This window comes from Microcaecilia unicolor, chromosome 3 (assembly GCF_901765095.1).
Source record: "Microcaecilia unicolor chromosome 3, aMicUni1.1, whole genome shotgun sequence".
Lineage (NCBI taxonomy): Eukaryota > Metazoa > Chordata > Amphibia > Gymnophiona > Siphonopidae > Microcaecilia > Microcaecilia unicolor.
Window position 1 is genome coordinate 94,656,501 of NC_044033.1, and position 26,414 is coordinate 94,682,914.

Below are 26,414 nucleotides of genomic sequence, written 5' to 3' on the forward strand. Positions count from 1 at the left end.
CCATCATGTTGGTTGCAGTTTCTTTTCTGCTTTCCTGTCTGTCATCTTCTAATTCTCTTTCAAGCGACTGCTGTCCATTTGTATTCTTTTACCTTCACTACACATGCTTCTGACATATTGACTGTTCTTATTTTTAGCTCTTTCCTCTCTTTTTTCTTCTTTCTGCCTTGTTGTCAACTCAAATTTCACCCTCTCACTGTTCTCCTCCTTTTTAGTTTACAGCTACCTATCAGATTTTCATCTTCTTCTCTCACCCACTAGCTTTCCCATTTCCCCATCTCACTCCTTCCTCAGCCCTCCATTCCCTTTCATTACCATATTTCTATCCTCTGTAATCACTATCTTTTTATTCATTTCCTTGCCACCCTCTTCCTCCCCCTCCTGGCCTCTCCCACATGGTTCCACCATCTTCCTTCCCTCCACCCTTCTAGCCCAGCATCTGCTCCCTCTTTCTCCCCACCCCACTCTTTTAGCCTTACATCTCTCTGCCCCTTCTCTCTTTTCTCCTGTCCTCTCCCCCATGTTCCAACATTTCTTCCTTTCTCTTCCCTCACTCCCACTGTCCGGCATCTCTCCATCACCCTTCTGCTCCTGAATCCAACATCTCCTCCTTTCTCCCCTCTCCACCTCCTGTGTTTCTCTCTCCCTCTCATTCACCCCCAGGTCCAATATATGTCCCTCTCTCCCACTTTCTACCATTTCTCCATATCTTGTGCCATGGGTCGAACACTTCTCTTCCCCCCTCCCCCCATGCAGCATTTTCTCTCTTTCTCCCTTCCACTGCCATGTCCAACATTTCTGCCTCTCCCCCTCCCTTGTGCCCCATCCAACATCTCTCGCTCCCCCCTACAGCATCTCTTCCTGCCCTCCACCATCATGTGCAATTTTTCACCATCTTCCCCTCCTCACCACCCCATGTCCAACATTTACCATCTCTCCCTCCCCACTACCCCTATGTCCAACATTTCTCCCTCTCTCGTCCCTCTTTATGCAACATGTCCCTCTCCCCTCCCATACAGCATGCCCCTCTCCCCTCCCCCACCATATGGAAGATTTTTTCCTTTCTTACCCCCTCTACCCTATGTCCCACAATTCTCTCTCTCTTGCCCCTCTCCACCTCATGCCCCCCCCCCCATGCAACATCTATCTTTCGGAAGGAGACCTCCCCCCAACTCTCCCTCTCGCTTCAATGGGACACCACCCTACAGCGCCAGTATTGAAGGAAGCAGGCTGAGCTCCCAAGATCCTGCATCTGCCTCCCTCTCTCTCAGCAGCAGCGATTCCAGACGCTGCCTACCGCCACCACGATCCTGCATCTACCTCCCTCTATCTCAGCAGCAGCGATAGCGACTCATATATGCTGCCTACTGCTTCTAACCCAGAATTGTCCCCTCTGCCGCGTCCTGCCCCAGCAGAAACCGGAAGTTGTGTTAATGGGGGCGGGACACGGCAGAGGAGACGCTTCCGGGTTAGAAGCAGTAGGCAGTATGTATGAATCACTATCGCTGCTGCTGAGACAGAGGGAGGTAGATGCAGGATCGTGGGAGCTCAGCCTGATCCCTCCGCTGCCGGTGCTGTTAAGGGTGCTCCACTGCTGGGTGAGCCCGAGCCCAAACTGGGTGGGCCTAGGCCCACCCAGGCCCACCCGTGGCTATGCCCCTGCCCTGGTGGGCTCACAATCTTAAGTATATTGTGCCTGGGGCAATGGAGGGCTAAGTGACTTGCCCAGGGTCACACAGAGCTGCAGAGGGAATTGAACCTGGTTCCCCAGGATCTTAAGCCACTGCTGACCATTGGGCAGCAGTGGAAATTGAACCTAGTTTCCTAGGTCCACAACCCGCTGCACTAACCATTAGGCCACTCTAGGAACTGGACTATTGTATAGCTCATCTAATACAGTTTTTGGGCTGAGGTGATTTAGGTAGTGTTTTTTTTCTTTTAGAAGACAAAATATTTCATGTACTGAAACATGGCAATTCAGTGGCATTCTACATGAATGATCTTGTCATTTAGGCCAATTTGGTCTTGACAATCAATTTTATGCATACGGTAAAATACACTAATGGCATCTTTATTTTAAAAGTAGACTATCTGACCCCTTGTTGGCCTTAGTAACAAAGAAAAAGTATCCACCATATTCATAGATGTCATGATTTTAGTAGGATTCCAATAAGTGTAAGAAAAAATAATTGGTTTTGAGAGCCCATGTCTTCTTATCGAGCAATTTATACCCTTTTTTGGATTTAAAAAGCCACTGAAAATGAGGTTAGTTGAAGGCCTGGTGCAGTCAGTGAAAGCAATGTGTAATCGCACTAATTAACACTGAGTTACAATTGTCCCTGAGGTTTGGGTGTGGGGTTAGATTGCTCAACTGATTCATAAATCTCTATATTTAAATGCTCATTAAGATGATACTTTTTTTGTGCTACTGCTGGCGGAGCAAGGATGACTGTGGAACAATGGCATGTTTTAAAAATTCATCAGTGTTTAGAATTTATAATAGTTTGGATGTTCACAGCAAGACCGTTGAGTGATAAAAATGAAAAAGGAAAAAAAAAAAAACCCCCAACAACTTCTAAACAGCTAAAAATTAGACTCCTACGTATTCAATCACTGCATGTCATATATGTGTGCAGTGATTTAGTTAATGTGGAGAATAGAGGTAATTTACAAAGTTGCAATGATAACCTGACGCTTACAATGTGGTAAAAGAATGACAGGCTTAAACTGCTGACTGGATTGAAATTTGGAGCCTCTCTCTCACAACTGGCACTCATTTGGTTCCCTCCTTGGCAGAATCAGAAGAAAGGCTAAAGGTTTAATGAGCATAAAAACTGAATTACCTTTTCATCTGTAGAGATGGTCCCGGCAGATTGGTGAGTAGGCAAATTGGCAGGACAGTGCTTGGAAGCTTCCGCAGGCGCTGCCAGGCTACGTTTGCTCTCCGGGTAAATAGAAGACTTTGGTTTCCCAGTGTTGTCAATCTGACAGCTTCACTAACATGAAATTCGCTGGAAAATAAAGAGGAAAGAAAAATCTCAAAGTTTCTGTCCCAGGGTTTGGGTTACACAGACATCTTGATCGTTATGCACGGAGAGCAGCATTAGATAACCCTCTTAGTAATAAAAGTTTAATTAGGATGCTTCTTTGACCCTGGATTGTAAAATCAAATGTGCTGTTAGTATTTACTATGAATTGTGTTTTTACAGTTTCTTAAAGGGCATCCATTCATACATTATGGTAATGTTCATGTTCCTCCTTTAGGATTTACCATGTCTGAACATATGAGTATTTTAGGAGTTCTAATTTGCAGTTACTCCTGGGTTAAAACAGACTTGAGGATGGCCTTTAGATCAGCAGTACTGTAAAAGTTTATTGCTGAAACTGTTTGAGAGCCACAAAGAGAAAGGAGACTGAAACCTAAAGGTTAGCCTGCAATGCACTTTAGAGTTATCTAGGAGAACAAATGAGTTAAAAAAATTTCAAATACCAGAATACCCTACAGGGAGGAGATATTACTATTAAAGGGCGGTTATAGCTGCAATAAATGTAGGAACAATAAAAATAAATTGATGAAGTAAATGTCATCACTGTTCCCCTGAGCTGCCCCCACACCTTTGTCCAAAAGTAGAACATCTCCAATTATAGAGGGTGGAATCAGCCTTCAATGACAGTATGACAAGGGCAGAACATAGCACACTGGCACAGGGAACACAATTACGCACAGCCTTGAGATATTTTATCATAGTACAATGTATGGAAGAAATCAATTAATGATGCTGGGCCTCCACCTCTGTCTAATATTCCCTGTAACGGAAAGATGGAGAAAAAAAAATGTCCCCAGCACATCAAAAACGAAAAAGAAAAGGATGACCCATAAGTGAAAGTCTGCATAATACCATGGGTCACCCTTCGCATAGTTTATGGCAAATGAAATTCTCAGGCTTTCCCTATTATTTTTTAAGCAGAGTTTTAAGGTGGTATGCAAATGAAACTCACTTATTATCTTGGTTAAATAGCCTTCAGCAGTCTGATTCTTTCATGAAAAGGGCACCACCAGGAGAAAGAACACAGCTGCAAAAGAAGATGCAGGAATGGAACAAGCAAAGGCAAAAGTTAAAAGTAAACATGTTCAAAGGTGATTTATCTTCTGCAATTTAAAACAGGTGCGTAACATTAGGGAAAAAATGGGAGCCATTAGGCAATCAAATTAAACTATAATTATAACAGAAGAAAACTGTACAGGAATTCCAATTAATTCAGATCTGATCATGCCCAAATATCCTTCAGCAACCTCTCATAAAAAACAAAATCCCTTGAATAACTACTTCAAAAAAAGACTAAGTAGGAAATTAGTCTATTTAAAATACTGTAGGATAAAGCTGGTATTACTGCTATTATTTATCTAGTCCCATCAATTTACTAAAGATACATAGGCATGAGAAGTTACATAAAGCCTCATTTTACATAGAAGGTAGAGATCAGAATTGAGATGTCCAGGTCGGGGTGTGCTCAGTTCTGGTGGTATTTAGGAAAAGGATCTGCTGATACAGAGCCTGTTCTAAAAGAATTGAATGAATGCAAGCACTAGATGCCATGTGCAGGCACGTACATAAGTATTGCCACGCTGGGACAGATCAAAGGTCCATCAAGCCCAGCATCCTGTTTCCAACAGTGGCCAATCCAGGTCACAAATACCTGGCAAGATCCCCAAAAATTTCAATACATTTTATGCTGCTTATCCCAGAAATAGCAGTGGATTTTCTCCAAGTCAATTTAATAACGATCTGTGGACTTTTCCTTTAGGAAGCCGTCCAGACCTTTTTAAAACCCTGCTAAGCTAACCACCTTTATCCCATTCTCTGGCAATGAATTCCAGAGTTTAATTATTGCTACAGGAGCTGTCGTTTTACATGTTAAAAAATAAATAAACTGCAAGTAACCATCAAATTCCACATAGGGGTATTATCACTTCTACGTGTAAGTGCCAAGACTTCCACATTGAACTACCCCGTTTTACAAATATACACATGCAGGAGAGGAACTTAGGTAGAAATTCTTGTAAAAACTGATATTCAGAAGATGTTCAACACAAAAGAAAGATATTCATCACAGATTAGCAAGTTATTTGGAGGTACCAGGAAAAAAAACAAGACGTCATACTAGGTGAGACTGAAGATCCATCAAGCCCAGTTTTCTGTTTCCAAAAGGGGCCAATCCACGTCAAAAGTACCTGAGAAGAAGTAACTAGATTCCATGCTGCTTATCCGCTGGTATAAGCAGTGGATCCCCAGGACAAATAGTTGATTTTTCCTAGTCTACTTTAATAACAACTCTAGGACTTTTATTCCAGGAATATGAATAAATCTTTTTTTAAACCCAGCTACACTAACTGATCTTACTATGGAGTGATACGGAGGCATTATGGTATTATTTGTTTTACTCTATTCATTTTCTAATAATTGCTAACATTCTGCTTGCTTGTTTGGATATTGTTGCTGCACACTGAGCACAAGATTTCAATATATTGTCAGTGGCGTACCAAGGGGGGGGGGGCGGTCCACCCCGTGTGCACGTCGCTAGGAGGGTGCCGTGTACCGGTCAGCATCGTTCGTTTCCATGCTCCCTCTGTTCCGGGGCAGAGGGAGCATGGAAACGAACGACGCTGACCGGCGCGCGGCACCCCCCCAGCGGCGTGCACCCGGGGGAGGGGGTTCTTTCGCCGGGGTGGGGGGTGTCCTTTCGCCGGGGGGGGCGCGCTGCATGGGGGGGGGGCACTGCACCTGGGGGGGGCAGGGCGCATCGGTGATCCGCCCCGGGTGTCAGCGCCCCTAGGAGCGCCACTGGATCATTTTATGGGTAGTGACTCCTAGGGGCCCTTTTACTAAGCCGCATAGATGCCTGTGCGCACCCAACATGCATCAATTTTGAGTTACCGCCTGGCTAACGCATGGCCCTTGTGGTAATTTCATTTTTGACATGCGTCCACTGCGCATGCCAGAAAATAAAATTAATTTCCAGCACATGGGCGGTAATTGGGGGTAATCGGCATTCTACGCGCATAGACCATTACCACCCGGTTACTGTGTGAGACCTTACCGCTGGGTCGATGGCTGGCGGTAAGGTCTCAGACCCAAAATGGACGTGCGGCAATTTTCATTTTGCCACACGTCCATTTTCGGCAAAAATTTTAAAAAAGGCATTATTCTGAGCACACCCAAAACTCGTGTCTACACTACCACAGGTCATTTTTCAGTGCACCTTTGTAAAAGGGGTCCCCTAATGTGGAACCTAACATCATGTAGCTATAAGTTGGGTTATTCTTTCCTATACCCATCTCTGTGCCCTCTCTAAATAAAATTTCATCTGCCATTTGGATGCCTGGTCTTACAATCTCAGAAGGCCCTCCTGCAATTTTTCTCGGTCCACATGTCATTTGATAACTTTGATTCATTTTGTGTTATCTGCAAATTTGATCACCTCATTTGTCATTCCCATTTCTAGATCATTTATGAATATGTTGAAAGCACAGATCCCTGTGGCACTCCACCTTTCTTCATTGAGAGAATTGTCTATTTAATCCCATTTGCTGTGTTCTATATTTTAAGCAGTTCCCAATTTGCATCAGAACATTGCCTCCTATCCCATGGGTTTTAAATTTCCTTAGGAGTCTGTCATAAAGGACTTTGTCAAAAGCTTTATGAAATATAGACACTTCAAAAAATTATGCAGATTGGTGAGGCAAGACTTCCCTTGGCTAAATCCATTTTGACTATATCCCATTAAACTGTGTTAGTGTATGTGTTCAGTAATTTTCTTCTTTATAAGAATAGCCATACTGGGTCAGACCAACGGTCCATCTAACCCAGAATCCTACTTCCTTCCAACAGTGGCCAATTTAGGTTAGAAGTACCTGACAGAATCCTAAATAGTGGCAAGATTTATGCATTGACATCAGACTTACCAGTTTGTAGTTTTCTTGATTATCCTTAGAACTCTTTTTAACAAATTGTCATTCTATTGGCCACTTTCCAATCTTCAGGTACCACGGACAATTTGAAACATAGGTTAAAGAGTACTAATAGTAGATCTACAATTTCATTTTTGATGTTTTTTTTCTGTACTCTGGGGTGTATACCATCCAGTCCAAGTGCTCATTAGATTGCTGATTTGGCATATTACATCTTCCAGGTTCTCTGAGGTTTGTTTCAGTTCCTCCATATCCTCACCTTTAAACACCGATTTGGCATGGGTAACTCCATTACATCTTTCTCAGTAAATACCAAAGCAAAGAGTTAATTTAGTGTCCGCTTTGGCCTTGTTCTCTCTGAATGCCCTTTTTACCCCTTGATGATCTAAAGGTCTAACAGACTCTCACAGTTTTCTATTTCTATTTCTAATATATCTGAAAAAGTTTTTACTATGAATTTTTGCCTCTATGGTAAGCTTCTTTTCAAATTCTTTTTTAGCCTTCCTTATCAGTGCTTTGCATCTAACATACCAATGATTGTACTGCTTCCTGTTTCCTTCATTTATATCCTTTTCCCATTTTTTGAAAGATATTCTTTGAGCTCAGATAGCTTCTTTCACCTCACCTTCTAACCATGCCTTCACTTATTTGCTCTTCCTCCACCTTTTTTGTAATGTATGGGATACTTCTAAAGTGGTATATTTAAACAACATCCATGCCTAATTTAAACTCCCATCCTTTTCAGATGCTCCTTTTAGTTAAAAAAAAACAAAAAACAAAACCCCATTTTCCTTATATCATTATAGTTGCCCTCAGAAGTTAAATGCTGACACAATTCTACAATCCACAATTCCAGGAATAACATGTATTGAATGTTTGTACGTTTGGGAAGCTTGCCAGGTGCCCTTGACCTGGATTGGCCACTGTCGGGGACAGGATGCTGGGCTCGATGGACCCTTGGTCTTTTCCCAGTGTGGCATTACTTATGTACTTATGACACAGTACACTTCCTTAAGGTCCCTTTTACTAAAGGATTGGCTCATGGCAACGGGCCTGCCGGGCCCCAATCCGGAACTACCGCCAGGCTGCTGCAGGAGCCCAGCGGTAGTTCCCACCCCCTGCATGCACTATTTGCAGTGCTACAATAATTCTTTTGATTTTTGTAGTGCCGTAATTTAACTGGCGGTAATCGGGTAGTGCCACGTGCTGTCTGGTTAATGCTGGGTTAGCGTGGGAGCTCTTACCGCCATCTCAATGGGTGATGGTAAGGGCTCCCCACCAAAATAGCCATGTGATAAATCGTTCACTTACACCATTTCTTTTCCCCGTGAATGGCCAGCCTTTTACCCACTGCAGTAAAAGGGGGCCTTAGCACATGTGACAAACACATGCTGATGCTACAGCAAGCACCCCTTTCACTGTAGCTTTGTAAAAGGGCCCCTTACCCCATGTTTACTAAGCTGTACTAGTGGCTGCCACGTGGCAGTGCTGACACAGTCCATTCAAAGTGGATGTGCCATGCCAGCATTAGCGCACTAACAGCCACTAGCATGGCTTAGTAGTTTCTTCACTAAACATATCTGGGTATAAAGAAAAAGTTTGGACAAGTTCCTGGAGGAAAAGTCCATATCTGCTATTGAGACAAACATGGGGAAGCCACTGCTTGCCTGGGATTGGCAGCATGGAATGTTGCTACTATTTGGTTTTCTGCCAGGTACTTGTGACCTAGATTGGTAACTGTTAGAAACAGGATACTGGGCTAGATGGACCATTGGTTTGACCCAGTATGGCTATTCTTATGTTCACTCCAGTTATCTTAAATTTGATCATGTTATAGAAACACAGAAACATGACAGCAGATAAGGGCTATATGTTCCATCCAGTCTGCCCATCCTCTGTAACCACTAATTCTTCCTTTTCCTAAGGGATCCCACATGCCTGTCCCATACTTCTTAAATTCTGACAAAGTTCTTGTCTCCACAACCTCCACTAGGATGCCATTCCATGCATCCACCACCCTTTATATGGTTGCAACCTTTGCATTTTTGATAAGTTTTTCATATGCATCATAATTATAAGTGAATATTTTATATGTGTAATGATTATATTTTAAACTGGGGCATACAGATGATCCTTAGTGGTCAGCGGTGTCCCAGAATGAATTGTGAGCACATAACATGCTTGGGAAAAGTTTTTTTGTACTGGTGTTTGAAATAGGAGTTATTTAAAGCCAGTATGACATGGTTATGATTCTATATTCTTTGTGGGATTTTTGGGGTATATTCATAAATGATGGGATGGCATGGACACAGCATAGTGACACTAATCATACCTGTTGATATTATAATCATTGCATAATTAGTATATCATAAAAATTATCATAAATGAAATAAAGTGTTCAAAAAACTCTTCAATAACAAAACAGAAAGATGGTTGGAAAATAACAAGTGTAGAGACAGAATCAGAAATCAGAAGAGAATTCACTACTTGTCTCAAAATATGTACAGTGCACTCCATTTAAGTGCACATCAGATAAGCGCATGCACTGTTTAACTGTATGCCGTACTTCGGTCCCGTTTTTGGCGCCATCAATTTCTATGGGGACAAATTTCGTTTTAGTGCACCACTGATAAGTGCAAGATTCGCTTATATGCATGGTTTAAGACTGCTCCTCTGCAGGAAAGACTCCGTATAAGCGTGCGCATGGAATATGTAAGCCGTTTGGCACGTGACAAAGGGGCAGTAAATTTGAAATCTCATTGGTTAACTGCCACAGGCAGAATAAGCGAAAGAAAGTTGTTAGAGTGTACACTGGAGTTGGAGTCGCGCAACTGTAAGACTTTAACACTGGCTGAACGAATAGAAGTTCTTAAAAAATTAGAAAACAAACAAAGTCAAGCATCTATTGCTAAAGAATATGGTGTCAATTCCAGTCAAATTTCACATGTCTTGAAGCAGAAAGATCAGCTTCTGGAAGACTGGCAAAACAATACAAATCCACACAGGAAACGAAAACGGGCGGGAAAAGCTGAGGATGTAGAAGATGCTCTTCTTTGGTGGTTTTCTCAAGTCAGGAGCAGACAGTTTCCTGTCAGTGGTCCACTGCTTATGGAGAAAGCTAATCAGTTAGCTGAAAGTCTTGGACTAACTGAATTTAAAGCCACTGTTGGATGGTTGGAAAGATGGAAGGAGAGGAACAACATAAAATTCAAGAAACAGCATGGTGAAAAACAAGACACTGATGACTTTGGTGCTGAAAATTGGGTTGTTTCAGTTCTTCCTACCATCTTGAACGAGTTTGCACCTCGTGACATTTTCGATGCTGACAAAAACGGTCTCTACTGGAGAGCGATTCCTGATGGAACACTTGCATTCAAACAAGCTGAAACTACAGGAAGTAAAACGTCGAAGGACCGACTGACGATCCTCCTTTGCTGCAATATGGATGGGAGTGAGAAGTTGGAACCACTCATCATTGAAAAGAGCAAACAGCTCTGTTGCTTCAAGAATGTTAAGCGACTTCCTGTGTCATACGAGGCTAATGCAAATTCATGGATGACTGGGGAAATTTGGAAGCAGTGGCTAAAGAAGTTAGACAATAGAATGCGGGCACAAAAGCGTCAGATTTTGTTGCTTTGTGATAATTGTGCTGCACACAGGGATGATGTCAGGCTGTCTAACGTCAAGGTGGTCTTCCTGCCACCAAACACTACCTCTCTGATCCAACCTATGGATCAGGTCATAATAGCCAATTTCAAACAACATTATTGGGCTCGTGTGCTACGTCGTCTGATGAGCGTTATGGATGACCAGACTGACAAGGATAAACGTGCTGTTGAACTGGCTCATAATCTATCACTGTTGGATTCCCTACATATGCAGAAAGAAACCTGGAATCATGTTACACAGGCAACCATTGTGAACTGCTACAAGCGGGCAAGCTTTGTTAGGGATGTGGAGAGGAACAAAACAGATGCAGCTGTTGCAAATGCATCGGATGAACAGGCTATTGACATCCCAGATGGTGTTACTGAAGAGGGGTTTCATCACTACGTAGCTGTTGATTACGATCTACAAACAGCTGATGACAGCACTGATGTCCAGATATGCGCCTACACACAGGCAATGGCTGATGATGAAACAGATGATGAAATGAGCAGCGAGGCACATGCTGACGAAATTCAACAATCTCCTGTCACTTTTGCAAGAGCGCTGGAGAGTCTCAACACCGTGCAGGCCTATCTGGAGGCCATTGGATGTCAGTGCTATGACAGTTTTTACCGTCTGGCAGACGTAGTCTATGGAACTCACAGACACAATAGTGTACAGAGGACTATCACTAATTACTTCAAGTAAGCCTAACGTCAGTTAACGGAGACTGTATAACATCAGTTAATGGAGACTGTATACTGTATGTATAATAAACAGTACTGTACATATGTTTATCAGATGTCAAGCTTCTTTGGGTCACAACGGTTAAGTGCACGCTCCGGCTAACTGCATGTATTTCTTTGGTCCCAGACCCTTGCACTTAAGCAGATTGCACTGTAGATGCTAGCTGGATACATAAAGTCAGTGTGTTTTTTTCTAGTGAAAAAGGTGCCGGTACTCAAATGCCAGGCCACCCTTCAGGGATGGGGTGATCACTAAGGGACCCACCCCAATAGCCAGGCCCCCTGCAACCAGTCATAGAATCTATGACAAGTCAGAATTGGTGTGTACAGCCTGAGCTCTTTCATTAAAACTTGGGGACCATGGGTCAATTTTAGCAGAAAATGGACAAGGTGCTGGTACTCAGTACCCCCAAATACCCCCTCAAAAAAACCCATGCATAAAGTGTTCTAAGAACTTCTAAATACAAGCAGTTCCCAGTTATACTACATGTCCAGGCTCTGGCAGGAATGGGATTTTCACTCCTCTAACAGAAGCAGCAGTACCAGCAAGGCAGTGGTGGTGTAAAAGAGGAAAGTAATTCATGTGTCACAGCAGTGGAAGCTAGGACCACAAAGAAGACACCATTCCCGGACTCCTCACAACCCAAAAAGCAGCCAAAGATGGCTTCAAGTTCACTCTAGGGGACAGAGAGGAGCAGGCTCATCTGATCCCTTGAAATAGTGGGGGCAGCACTAGAGGCAGCATCCTGTCTAAGTTATGAAGGAGTGGAGAAGTAGCCTAGTGGTTAGAGCACCAGTCTTGACATCCAGAGGTGGCAGACTCAAATTCTACTACTGCTCCTTGTGATCTTGGGCAAGTCACTTAACTCTCTTGTGCCTCAGGTACAAACTTAGATTATGAGCCCTCTAGGGACAGGGAAATACCCAGTGCACCTGAATATAACTCACCTTGAGCTACTACTGAAAAATGCATGAGCAAAATCTCAATACATAAGATATTCTGGATCATTCTGTAACTGATTGGAGGTGGCTTGCAGAAAAGGAGGATCCTTGTACACTGCCACAATCACTGTCTTGTAGATGCTTAACAGCAGGATCCTTTTGCTTGTCAGTTTTGAGGTGCTGACAAGTACAGCCAGCAAACCTTGCCAGTCTGTCAGCACCAAATCCCTACTCCTTATTCATAATATCTGTGAAAGTATAATGCAGAGATGGAATGTAAAGAGTTAAATGTCTGCAATTCACAACCTCAGCTGTAACTCTCATCACCAGGAAACATGAAGAAAGAACAAAAAGAAAAAAAGAGCACATATGTGTTTCCCTAAATATGTGCTGTTGCTTCTGTAAATAATTTCAGCCAGATTACAAACATTTTCAGAAACTGCTATATGAAAATGATATTTAAATGTTCTTTATGTAAGTCCAAACTCCCTTCCTCTACAGCCTTCCTGTGGTAGGAGCAAATGCGTTTGCTTGAGTGCACACACAGTTTCACAGTCAGTAGCAGTTTCTAAATACCATATCCTTTGACCTTCACTTCCTTCATAAACACCGATACAAGTGTTTAAATTTCTATACAAGTGGAAGGCAGGTTTCATGAGAGAAAGCAATATGCTTTGCTAAACGTAAATGTAAACTTAAAAGATACTATGGAGGTAATTTTTGAAGCATTTCCATGTGTAAATAGAGGAATACCTGTGTAAATAGCAATTTCAGAAAGCTGCTATTTATAATGTAGAAATGCACACCATGCAGAGATTCCAAGGGGATGTTGCTTGTATTTCTCATCTTGCATATATTTCTCATCTTGATCAGTCGTATCAAACTACCGAAATCCCATCTGCTGTCAAGGGCCTTGTTTCGTGGGCAATCCCTGTGCTTCAGGGTAAATTTATTTATTTGTTGCATTTGTATCCCACATTTTCCCACCTATTTGCAGGCTCAATGTGGCGTACATTGTTCCGTCATGGCGATCACCATTTCTGGAGTGAGAGATACAAGTGATATTACATTAGAGATCATGATTGGCATGGTAGATTAAATCATGGACCTATCATTTTGTGATCTCTTCTCTGTGCTCTCTGGAGTGGTGGGGGTTGGAGAAGTTGCAGTGCAGCTGCCCCTAAAATGGCAGCTGTGCTGCAACTTCTCCAATCCCCACTGCTCCAGGGAGCACGGAGAAGAGATTACAAAATGACTGGTCTATGATTTGCCCTGAAGCAGTGGGGTTGCCTGCGAAATAAGGCCCTTGTCGGCAGATGGGACCTCGGTAGTTTGATGCAACTGATCAAGATTTGACTCACAAGACGTTCTGCTAGAAGTTGCTGCTATTATGTGCGGATAAGTTCTAAAGTTTTTTGAACCTGCTTTGGACACTTTGACATTTTTGGATAGTTCTGCTATAGTGCACATGATATAGACTAGTCACAGAGGTTTTTTTGCCAATGACTGAATTTGGAAAGCACAAGAAAGTGATCCAGTATATCTCTAAGGTTTTTTCCTCCATTGACTTGGTCTAGCTTGCTTAGACCATGAATATTAATACAAAGTTTTAGTGGAGTGATATAGATTTATTTATTTTTTTGATATTGGGTCCTCACTCCTTTGTAATTTTGTTAGAGTACCAAAACATGGCAAGATTCTATGCTACTTAATCCCAAGGATAAGCATTAGCTTTCCTCAGGTCTACCTTAATAACAGTTTAGGGACATTTCTTCCAGGAATTTGCCTAAACCTTTTTTAAAACCAGCTACATTAACTGCTTTAATTACTTGTTTCACTAAAGAGTTCCAGAACTCAATTATATATTGAGCAAAAAAAAAATATATATATATATTCTCATATTTCTTTTAAACATGCTGCTATGGAACTTTTAGAAAGAGTAAACAATCAATTCATGTTTAGCTTTTCCACTTCATTCAGGATTTTGTAGACCTCAATCATATCTCCCCTCTGCTGTCTCTTCTCCAAGCTGAAGAGCACCTACTTCTTTAGTCGTTCCTCATGTGAGAATCTTTCCATCCCCTTAATCATTTTGGTTGTAAATGGCATAGCATATAAAAGCAAGAGGGCATTCAGTGGGGTGGAGCATGAGAGGGGCATGGGCAGGTCTGCAGCTTACACATGTAACTTACTGAATATTCTCAGTTACACGTGCCCCTGTTGCATTTATGCTACCGTAGTTACACTAGTTCTATAGCTGGGATACAATACTATTCTATAACAGAGTCTAGGCACGCAGGTGCCATGAAGGAATAGGTTTTCACTATTGTTTCCTATGCAGACAATTGTCAGTTCTTCTCCTAAGCCAGCCTTTTATTATATAGATAATATCTGGCCATTTAGGGCCCCTTTTACAAAGCAGTGGTACAAGTACTGCCGCTCTGTCCGCATGTGTTGCCCGGTTACCGCCAGGTTAGCGCAGGAGCCCTTATCATCACTTAAATAGGTGGTGGTAAGGGCTCCCCCTTGGAAATGGCTGTGCTCCAATCCCTGTGATTAGTGCAGGGCCATTTCTTTTTTGGGCCCAAAACAACCTATTACCCACTGTAGTACAAGGGAGCCTCGGTGTACAGCAAATCCATACGCTGATGCCACCATAGGCACCCTTTTTACTGTAGCTTGGTAACAGGGGGCCCTTAGTGAATCGAATAACACAATATTATGTGTTTCAATTTTGAAAATATAGGTATAAGTTATGCATTTGCCACCTGCTTCCACTTTGAAAATCAGGCCCACTACTTCCAGAGGATAGGAAATTTGATGATGGAGGAATAGCCTAATGGTTAGTGCACTGGGCTGAGAATCTGAGGAACAAGATTTGATTCCCACTGTGGCTGTTTGTGACCCTGGCCAAGTCACTTAGGGGTCCTTTTATTAAGCAGCGGTATGACTAACGTGTGGGTAGCTTGTACCAAATCGACACTACCGCAGGGGTAGTGTGGGCACCCTGTGGTAGTTTTGAAGTTGGCGTGCACTGTTTCCCGTGGTAGAAAATATTTTTCTGTTTTCCACTGTGGGGGACATTCCTGACGCTAATTGGCAGCATGGCCAGATTGGCGTGCGCTGCATGAATGCCGCGCGAGTAGCACCTGTGCCCTTACTGCTAGGTCAGTGGGTGGCAATAAGGACTCAGGCAGTAAATGGCCACATGCTACTTTTAATTTTAGCACACGGCAAATTTACTGCCCCATCGAAAAATGCCTTTTTTCCCAGCTCCGGTAAAAAATGGCCCAGCGTACCAATAACACATGGCCACACTACTGCAGGCCACTTTTTATCACTGCTTAGTAAAAGCACCCCTTAACCCAGCTATTCCCAACCCAGTCTTCGGGGCACACCTAGTTCCATCGGGTTTTCAGGATATCCACAATGAATATTCATGAGTTCGATTTGCATGCAACTAAGGCAATGCATGCAGCTCTATCTCATGCATATTTACTGCGGGTATCCTGAAAACCTGATGGCACTAGGTGTGCCCTGAGGACTGGGTTGGGAATGGCTGCCTTAACCCTTCATTGCCCTTTTGTGAGCACGTTAGGTAAATAGAAAGTACATCCACATAATAAATGCAAACCACTTTGGTTGTACCACAGAAAGGCAGTAAGAAAAACATTTATATGGTTAGAGTCAAGAATCAGCAATAATTACCATTTTAAACAAAATCCTATTAATCTATACTGTTCACAAATTTCAATATGCTAGCCATTATTTTTTTCATATTCAGCTTTTTTCTACACTGAATCTATCATACACTGCAAAACAGGGGACGCATGACATGAGCATAAAAGATCCTTTGCAGAATAATGCATAGCTCAGAAGACATCTATATTTATATTCTGGAATAAAGTTAGCAAACTTGTTAACAGGAGGAGAGGTGACTAATTAGTGGCCTTGGATGATACTCTATTGTAACTGATGGTCTTAAAGTAAAAGATTGGAACTTGGGGAAGAAAGGCCTTTCTCACTGGAGAAATGCCAAGCTAAATAAAAATAATCAGTGCTGTTGACTGTCCCTGATAGCCAAAGGTTCATATGAGTGGGAGACAAGTTTCCATATGTTTTACTTTTTTCCCTGTGCCTTTAGATTATAGACACAAGGATTGGAGGAAGCGGTGCTGTCTGGGAGAACAATTCTTTGAGATAATTTACACCCTTTTCTTGCCTCAGACACTGAGCTACCTTCGCATTATAAAATATTCCAGGCCTTCTCTTTCAATGCATAGAAGTATTATTTATCACAGGGGACTCTGCCTATCTGTCCTTGTTCTAACCCAGGACAAAGGCAGGCCTGTGAAGTTCATTCCCACAAACAGATTGTGGAGGCTAGGTTGGGAAACTGAAGGACTATTAAAAATGTCCTTGTTCTTTGTGATTTATCATAATCACTAACCCCTCCCTTAACATGAAATAGGAATGTAATAGTAATGTGATAGGTTAATGCTGAAAATTATAGCAAGTTCATGACAAAACGTGAGGCTGAACTATCTTTGTGGGCGGCTGGAATGGTTATTTGATGTGAAAGTCAATGAGTGAATTATTCAGAGAGTAATTTTCAAATGATGATTTTATAATTTGGATAACTCACCTTTAGTAATATTAACCTATGCAATTAGTAGTTGCCTTTAAAATACATTACAGTTTTTTTTTGTCATATCTGCTAGAAATATATATTATTAGAGAAAATATGCCAACATATTTTTTAAAATGTTGATGAGAATTTCTAAGCTCTCCTCAATGTCAATGAAAAGAATTTTCTTTCTTTCTTGTTTTTAAAGGTAAAAGAGGCATAGCCAGGTTTTGACATCAGGGGGAGCTGATTTTTATAAAATAGATGCCGGTTGGTGTCAGCTAGACAGCAGTGCCTGTGTTGTTCTCAGGTGCAGTGACTATGGTGGGCAATGATGAATACAGGCTGTCTCTGTTGCATCCTGCTTACAAGAAACAGGAAGTTACATCAGCAGGCAGGACACAGAAGAGGTTCCTGGGCTGGCCAGAGCAGGCAACCTGTCTTCTTAATTACAAGTAAAAATATTCAAATTGTGACCATCACCTCAGGAACAGCACACACATTCCTTCTACTGCTAGATACTTTATATCAGATGGGCTTTTGTTTGTGTGATGACTCTAGAGGATGTGGCGACCACTAGTCCTGAGCATTTTTATTTTGGGTGACAAGGGCCACCAAAAACGGCCCTTGCCCCAGAGCCTACTTTCAAAAATAGGGCCAGACACTTTGTGAAATAACACAAAACCCTGAAAAATGACACCCAAAACCTATACTGAAAACTTACAACACCGTAACAGCCCTAACCCACCTATGAAAAGACAGTGCTATATATATTACACTGGGTTCTAGAGTACCAATATACCTACTATTGGGAAACTGGATGCTAGATAAAAGAGGGCAGGGAGAAAGAAGAGTCAGGCGCTGGATAGAAGGGACAGAGATTTAGAGGGGGCAGATGCTGGATGGAAGGGGAAAGAGAGACAGAGGGGCCAGATGCTGGATGGAAGAATTGGAACCCCTAATTGTAATAGACTTGAACGGAATAATTTCTGGTTATTTTCATTGCTTAACACTAGGGGGACCTTTTACTAAGCTGCACTAAAAGTGGTCTGTGGTATCAGTAGTGTGGGGCTTTCCCATATGCTGAGGCCACTGTGAAGCTATAAAATGGCTGCATTTTTCATTTTTCAATTTAATGGCCATTTACTAATTTCCCAATTAGCACATGTCCATTAGCATGGGAGCCCTTATCGACACCTATTTACTAGGTGGTAAGGGCTCCCACTCTAACCACATGCCAATCGGTTAGCACATGTTAATGTACCTCACCTTGAGTATAGTGTTCAATTCTGGTCGCCGTATCTCAGAAAAGATATAGCAGAATTAGAAAAGGTTCAAAGAAGAGCAACCAAAATGATAGAGGTGATGGAACTCCTCTCATATGAGGGAAGGCTAGAGAGGTTAGGGCTCTTCAGCTTGGAAAAGAGAGAGCTGGGGGGGGGGGGATATGATTGCAGTCTACACATAATCCTGGGTGGGGTAGAGCGGGTGGAGATGAATCAATTTTTCACTCATTCAAAAAGTACAAAGACCAGGGGACACTCAATGAAATTGCATAGAAATACTTTTAAAACAAGTAAGAGGAAATTGTTTTCACTCAAAGAATAGTTAAGCTCTAGAACTCATTGCCGGAGGATGTGGTAATGGTGGTTAGTGTATCTGGGTTTAAAAAAGGATTGGACAAGTTCCTGGAGGAAAAGTCCATACTCTGTTGTTGAGATGGACATGGGGGAAGCCACTGCTTGCCATAGGATTGGTAGTATAGAATGGTGCTACTAACTGGATTTCTGCCAGGTACTTGTGACCTGGATTGGCCACTGTTAGAAGCAGGATACTGGGCTAGATAGACCTCTTGTCTGACCCAGTATGGCTATTCTTATGTTCTTATATTAAACAATGTTTATCTATGTGTTCCATAACTGTATTTTTTGTAATAGTTTCTACTATTTTGCCTGGCACTGACATCAGTCTTATAATTTCCCAGATAACCCCTGGAACCCTTTTTAAAAATCAGCGTTACATTAGCCACCCTCTAATCTTCAGGTACTACAGACGTTTTTAACAACAGATAGGGTGTTTGTATTTCTAGATGTCTCTTGTTGGACACAACTAAAACTGAAGAAGTTCTTAGCACTTCATCAATGAGTTTAGATCTGGGTGCTATTTTTCAGTTGTGTTTTCTTGGCAAATGTTTTGTTTCCTATTAGGGCATCAGCTATATTCTATGAACCTTCACAACTGCATTCCTTTCTTAGAGGTAAAAGTATCTCTAGGCCATTCTCCACTATTCCTTAATCTTTAAGGGGTCCTTTTACTAAGGTGCACTGAAAAATGGTCTGCGCTAGTGTAGGTGCATGTTTTGGATATACGCAGATACATTTTTCAGCTCACCTGTAAAAATGCATTTTCAAAATTTTGGCCAAAAATAGTCGTGAGACAAAATGAAAATGGGCTCACGTCCATTTTGGGTCTGAGACCTAACACCACCCATTGACTTAGTAGTAAGGTCTCTCACATTAACCAGGTGGTGATGGTCTATGCATGTACAATGCCTTTTACCGCCGCATGCCGGAAAATAAACATTATTTTCTGGCATGCGTAGTGGATGGGCGTAAAAAATAAAATTACCACCCAGGCCACGTGGTAGCCAGGTAGTAATTCCAAATTGAGGTCCGTTGGGCACACGTAGGTACCTACGCAGCTTAGTAAAAGGGCCCCTAGGTTCTGCAATTGTTTAGTAATAGAGTTTGTTTCTCTCTTTTATTTCATATTAGTTTGTTATCTTATACTTTATTCCAGCTTCCTATGGATTTGATTTTCTTGATTCTCCCTCAAATTTGTAGACTGTAATATGAGATTTGGATGTATACCAGTGGATTTTCTGAATATCTATTCAAAGGTTTTATTTGATTGTAACATTTAAAGGATAAGAAAAAATCATTCTAATGTGGATTTAATTTTTTTTATTAACGCAGTTGAGTGAAACAAAATGAAAAAAAAAAAAAAAAATTGGGAGAAGCCAAATTTTCTGAAATGAATTGGAGCTGTTAACCTATGTTTTCTTGGTTCTGTCATGTTCTCTCCTGGCTTTATATCTGTTTTCGTTCCTGCTTGTTTTTAGAATAATACCTTCCTTGCATCCACTCTAAAATGATCTGTGCCATATTTGTGTTTTATATAACTTCATTATGCCTTTTTGGGGCATCATGCAGGAGGAGGAGGAACACAACTGCACCCTAATTTACTTCCATACCAAAACCTAATATCTACTCTAAAATGTTATGCCACAAAGAAAAAAGGATCTTATTTAGTTATAATTTTTCAGATTATATTTTCAAGTAGTCATATTAAACAGAAAATAAACAAAGGATTAGCTGGAGTACAGAGAAGGAGACTAACAATAATTAAACTACTTTCCCGGAGTACAGTATATAATACAGGATTCAATGAAAAATTAAGAAAGAAACTTAAAAAAGAGAAAAGGAAAAAATTGAAGGAATATCACAGCGCTATCATTGCTGCTGATAACACTTCCGAAGACTAGTCAATAGAGTAGTTTAACTATAGATTTACAAAAGTGCTTTAAGAAAAAAACAAAGCACTCTTTGCTGTAATACTCCTTGCCCGAATAAGAGAAAAAAATTGTTTTTTCTTCAGTTGTGTATTCTTGAAAACATCAGGAAACGTTCTTACTTTACAATTAATAATCTTATCTAATCTAATCTCATTTCCTACTTTTTTCTTCCTGTAGGACAGTGCTTCTCAACTCAGTCCTCGGGAAACACTCAGCCGGTCAGGTATTCAGGATATCCACAATAAATCTGTAATAAGGCATGCACTGCCTCCTCGGTATGCAAATCTACCTACTGCATATTGATTATGGATATCCTCAAAATCTGACTGATTGGGTGTACCCTAAGGACTGGGTTGAGAAGCACTGCTAGGACCACCCAAAGCAGCCTACATGGATAAACAAGATTTCACAATATCTGAAAAATATATTCATTGACCCATGATGGTCAGAATGTGATGCCAGATTATCCACAAAGGTAGCAGGAATGGCTATTTGTGAATATGGGGTTTTGAAGAAACCCATTTAAATCTAACAAATTCATATTTTGGGCATCCTCCATTTGTTATGTACTCAAATGTGTCTTTTTTAAAGTTGGCAAGTAACACACCATTGATACTGGTGGAATTAATAATTACAAAAGTACTTTCAGGATTTCCATTAAATATCTTCTATTCATTCCACTTCCTAAGACTGAGGAAAACCTTGGAAAATTAATAAGGTGTAAATTGCATTTCCTCACCACATTCTCCAAGGCCTCAACCTTCTTCTATAACACAGTATTTAATAAGAATCCTTTAATATCCTGGCCTTTTTCCATCTCATTTTCACAAAGATCCAAACAAGCTTTAATCACTGATATTTCAGAATCCTGATTGTGTATTTTATCTATGACTTCCTGCAACTCTGTATTCTGTGTCTGCCCAGAAAAAGGTTTTCCTGAAATCAACAATAGCCTGCCATATATTGTAAAAGTATATTGTTTTTGGATATACAAAAAAATATTCAAAAGAGGCAGCTGATTTAAGAGAGAATACCTGAAATTCTCTACCCAAATATTTCCTCAATCCACTCTCCTTTTTCTCTGAAACATTTAGGGAGCTCAAAGGTTAGTGTCCCTACCAGAGAAAAGATTTCAGTTCATTTTTGCTTTATTTGATCTTTTTCTGATTTTTAGACATTATTTTCTGTTTGTTTCACACATTTGTTTTATTAATTTTTAAACACCTATGAAAACATTTTTATGTACGTTATGGACTAGAATCTATAAATGGCATCGAAAAATCATTGCTGAAAAATGTAAGCACTGAGTACTATTGTATAAAGAATCCATGCACTTAATAGAATAGGGCTATGTGTATAAATAACGACTAACTTAAGGTGCTGATGGGATCTATTCTGTAACAATGTGCACCTAGGCATATTCTATAAAGTACGCATTATAGAATAAGCCTAAATTTCCATAAGGTTTATAGAATATGCCGAGTGCTCAACTGCACGACTAAATTTAGTTGTGGGCAGTCATGCTAAGTAAAACTTGGTGTAAATGCTGATGCCTAAATTACATGTAGACCGGGTATATTCTATAACCATGTGAATAGATTTTAGAAATGCTCACGACCCACCCATTCCATGCCCATGGCCATGCCCACTTTTCAGCTACGTGACTCAGAATTTACGTTCATCATGTTATAGAATACGTTTAGATAGTACTACACATAAATTCTAATTTATGCCAATTAGTGTCAATAATTGCTTGTTAATTGGCAATTATTGGTGCTAATTGGCTTGTTAACTAAGTTGTGTGCGCAAATTCAGAATATGACTGGATTTGTGTCTGCAACTTAAGGGCCCTGTTTACTAAGCTGCGCTATAGGTGTACTAGTGTTTTTAGCGCATGCTACAAATTTGCATACACTAATGCTAGAGACACACATAGGAATATATGGGTGTCTCTAGTGTTTAGTGCATGCTAAAGCTGCTAGCACTTCTTAGTAAACAGGGCCCTAGGTTGTGCTATATAGAAACCCGGGGAATAGGATTTATGTGCAGAGCATTATTTGGATTTTGCTTGCACCTTTTCAGTAGTAGCTCAAGGTGAATTACACTCAGGTACACTGAGTAGCTCCCTGTCCCAGGAAGGCTCACAGTCTAAGTTTGTACCTGAGGCAATGGAGGGTTAAGTGACTTGCCCAAGATCAAGCAGCAGTGGGATTTGAACTGGCCACCTCTGGATGTCAAGACTGGTGCTCTAACCACTAGACCACTCCTCCACGCCACATTATATGTGCATAAATTCCAGTTAAGGTCAATTAACACCAATTATTGGTTGTTAGCAGCCAATTATTGGCACTGATTGGCTCTAACCAATTAAGTTGCACATACAAATCGGCAATGCAATCTAATTTGCATGCATAGCTTTAGTTGCTATATATAGAATCCCTTAGTAATTGACAATGTGTGTAAATTCATAGGGTAATGCATAACTTGATTTAACATGTATTAAGGGGCCTGTTTATTAAATGGTGTTGCATGCTAATGGGCGTTAGCATGTGCATGTGGTACCTGGCATAGGCAGCATGCATGTCATGATATCTATGTAGTCCTGCAATTCTGAAAAGTCCAAACCGCCCTAGCCCTCCACTGTGGTAACTCTGATACTCATGGTTTTTTACAATGCAACCAACACAGTCTGTATCATGTCTAGTGTGATTGTAGCAGGCTTACGTGGCCAAAACACAATATTCGCTGTATAAGCAACAGCTCAAAGAACACCTTTTATGCTTGGTCTATTTTACACCTACAGCATGAGACCTGCCTTTGTTTACATTCTGCTTTAGTTAGACTGCTTTGCTTGACTCTACTTTTTATAGTGTTTTTTTGTAGTGTTTTGTTAATGTAGTATTGATGTGCTTAATTATGAATGTTTTATTGTACTCCACCCTGGATAAGGGCAGATTATAAATGTTTATAAATACAAAATCAATGGAAGCTGTCCTTCAGAAGATCATAGGACTAGATTGAACTAAACCAGTATCTTTTCTTCTAGTGGCTGCCACAGGACTCACCTCTTCCTCTCACGGTAGTAACACAACCTCTTCTGGGAAAAGACAGCAGCCACTCAAGATGGAGGAACACACAGTCCTTACGTATGTCAGCAAGACAGAGACCAAGGAGTAGGACAGATAGAGGGGCATAATTGAACAAAAACGTCTATCTCCATGGGCGTTTATCTCCGAGAACGGGTCTGTGAAGGGGCGGACCGAACAGTATTTTCGAAAAAAATAGACATCCATGTTTTATTCGCCAATTTGTGAGCTGGGCGTTTTTGTTTTTCAGTGATAATGGAAAATGAAAGCGCCCAGCTCAAAAATGAATAAATCCAAGGCATTTGTTCGTGGGAGGGGCCAGGATTCATAGTGCACTGGTCCCCCTCACATGCCAGGACACCAACCGGGCACCCTAGGGGGCACTTTTACAAAAACAAAAAACAAGGTAAAAGTGCTCCCAGGTGCATAGCACCCTTCCCTTGTGTGTTGAGCCCCCCAAATCCCCCTCAAAACCCACTGTCCACAAGTCTACACCATTACTATAGCCCTAAGGGGTGAAGGGGGGCACCTACATGTGGGTACAGTGGGTTTGGGGGGCGGTTTGGAGGGCTCCCATTTACCAGCACAAGTGTAACAGGTGGGGGGGTTGGGCCTGGGTCTACCTGCCTGAAGTCCACTGCACCCCCTAATAACTGCTCCAGTGACCTGCATACTGCTGCCAGGGAGGTAGGTATGACATTTGAGGGTGAACATAAAAAGTTGTGAAACGGCATATTTTTGTGGTGGGATGGGGTTTGTGACCACTGGGGGAGTCAGGGGAGGTCATCCCCGACTCCCTCCAGTGGTCATTTGGTCATTTAGGGCACTTTTAGGGGCCCTATTCGTGGAAAAACAGGGTCCAGGAAAAGTGCCCTAAATTCTCGCTAAAAACGCATATTTTTTTCTATTATCGGCGAAAGGCGCTTATCTCTGATCGGCCGATAACCACGCCCCAGTTCCGCCTTCACCACACCTTCGACACGCCCCCATCAACTTTGTCCGCATCCGCGACTGAGTGCAGTTGAAAACGTCCAAATTCTGTTTTCGATTATACCGCTTTATTCGTTTTTGTGAGATAAACGTCTATCTCCCGATTTGGGTCTCAATATAGGCATTTTTCTTTTTCAATTATAAGCTGGTTAGGCTCTTCCAAAAGACCAAGGGAGACTTAAGTTCAAAGGATGATCTTTATTGAAACAACTCAATAGATTCGACATAGCTGCTGTGTTTCAGCGTGAGAACGCCTGCCTCAGGAGTCTAAAAAATATATATACACTACTTATATAAATACAACTTATATAAAAATATAAATTGTAAAATTCAAACATTTTTAAAAAAATGTAAAAAAATAAATCTATATCTATCTATTAATTTGTTTGTTAGTTTGTGACATTTATATCCCACATTATCCCAAACAAATTTGAGTTTAATGTGGCTTACAATAAACAGTATAGGATACATAACAAAGAATAATGCATAAGAAAGTAATTTGTTGTAAGAACCCAATTTTACAATACAGTATCATAAACATACTGGGATAACTATGGATGTTAACGTTTAGAAAATCTATTATAAATGAGAAATTGTACATGAAGCAAAGAGAAAGTTTATGGTAAATAGAGTAATAACCAATTCAGTAGATGGGAGGAAGAGAGTGAGACTGGAGGAGAGGAAGGTAGGGGGAAACACTGGACCCAAGAGGGAGATATAAAGGGGTGGAGGGGGAGGAAAAGACCTGTGAGGAGAGGGTAGAGAGTAGGGGGTATGAGGTATGGGAGGAAGGGAAAAGAAAGAGGAGGGACAGAAAGACAGAGAAGAGGTAATGGCATGGAGGGAGTATAGGGACAGGGACATATGAGCAAAGCAGGACAGAGAGGATGTAGGGACACACAAGGACAATAATGGACATGGGTGGGGGGGATGTTGATAACAGAGGAAGGGATATAGACTGCAGGACAGGTCAAGATACACCGAGGAACACTCAATTTATGTAAACATGTATATATTCATACAAACAGATTCTACAATCTAATTTCTTAAGGAAGAGAGTTTGAGGATCCCTAGGTTTCTGAAGAACCCAGTTTGGGAATCACTGGAATAAGGTACGGTACTCTGCTAGCATGTAGTGCTGAGATCTTGTTGCAGCCATGTTTGTTTTGTGTTTTTTTTCAATAGGTAGGGTTTTGGTGTTTTAGGGCATGGTATCATATTTACATTGCTGCCTTTTCATGTGTAAGGTTGTCACTTTTTGAGTCTTTGGAGCTAGTACTGTTAAGGTATGTTGAAGTTCTGAATGTGTTTTTACACAAGTTTCTGCATAGTGTTTTGTAGTGGAGGATGTGTTGGCCTTACTGAGGTGATACCAAAATTTTATCTAATTTTAGTTTGTCATAATACTAGACAGGGTTTTAGAAAATTTTGCATAATGTGTTGTGTGTTGAGGTAGTTGTCTTCATAGCAGACATGTGTGTGATCATGTTTAAATCATGAGATACTGCCAGATGAGGGATCTTTAAGTACAGTTGAATTGTTTCCATAGGTTTGTATGTGGTTTCGTGTTAAATGTTTGAAATAATTGTGTTTAAAATATGTAACATGTCATCTATGAAGACACACGAAGGTATTACTTTTCAATAAGAGTAGCCAGCAGCCCTTTCTTGGGCTTCAGTCCCTTCACCACCATTTCAGATTTATACATTGAATGCACTGCAAAAGCAACCTCACTCATTGACCTTCAGTTTCACTTATTGGGGTGGTACATGTCATTCTTCTGGATGGCGGGACGCCGTCACCATCTTTGCAGGGGTTTTCCATGAGTTAG